Source organism: Hemiscyllium ocellatum, chromosome 28, assembly GCF_020745735.1.
Source record: "Hemiscyllium ocellatum isolate sHemOce1 chromosome 28, sHemOce1.pat.X.cur, whole genome shotgun sequence".
Taxonomy (NCBI): domain Eukaryota; kingdom Metazoa; phylum Chordata; class Chondrichthyes; order Orectolobiformes; family Hemiscylliidae; genus Hemiscyllium; species Hemiscyllium ocellatum.
This window is the reverse complement of record NC_083428.1, coordinates 8,006,859-8,007,750: the sequence shown is the minus strand read 5'-3', so window position 1 is coordinate 8,007,750 and position 892 is coordinate 8,006,859.

Below are 892 nucleotides of genomic sequence, written 5' to 3'. Positions count from 1 at the left end.
ATACTAGACCTCGGGGTCTTGGCACTTGAAGACATGAACATTGATGGTGCAATGATTAAAAACCATGGATACTCAAGAAGCCAGAATTAAAAGAGTACAGACATCTTAGAACGTTTTACAGCTGGGAAAAAAAAGCACAGAGAATAATGGCATAGTCAACAACATAGGGCCTCAGAGAGTTTTGAAAACAAGGATAAAAAATTTAAATAAAGACATTGCTTGAAGAGGAGTTGATGAAATTTCCTGGTCACAAGAGTTAGAGGGGAGTAGAACTGGAAGTTGAGAGACAAACAGGTGTTTCTGTTCCCCTCAATTTTATGGAGGGTGAGATAATGGGAGGCCAGCCTGGATGCATTGAATACTCAAATCAAAAGTCAACAAAGGCATGAATGATGATGATTATTGATTTAATAGGTTTGGATAGTACTTTGGAAAATAACAATGCATTATTTTGAATATTCTAGATTTTCATATTATCTCTAATATTCAATCAGTTTAATATTTAATATAAAATGCATAAGGGTTTTTGTACTCTACTGAGTAGTTCTTGGAATATGGCAACTTTATCTTTTCATTTTAAAACACTGATTTAAAAAAATTAACTTTTTTAACTAACGTAGTTTTATATTACAATATAAAACAATTACATTTTTCATTAATGAGGTTTGTACATTTTAGTTTTAAAATTCAATTATTATTCAGAGTTTTATGGTATATAATAACTCAAAGCCTGTAACGAAATGGGTTTTAAACAATAACAATATAATAATGTGCAGTAATTTCAACTTTTGTAATAACTTGCACCAATTCAGGGTGAACTTTTGCTAAGTTGTGTCAGGCATGCGCGGTGAGGTGGCTGAGGACATCCGGCGCCACGTGTACCACGCCTGCG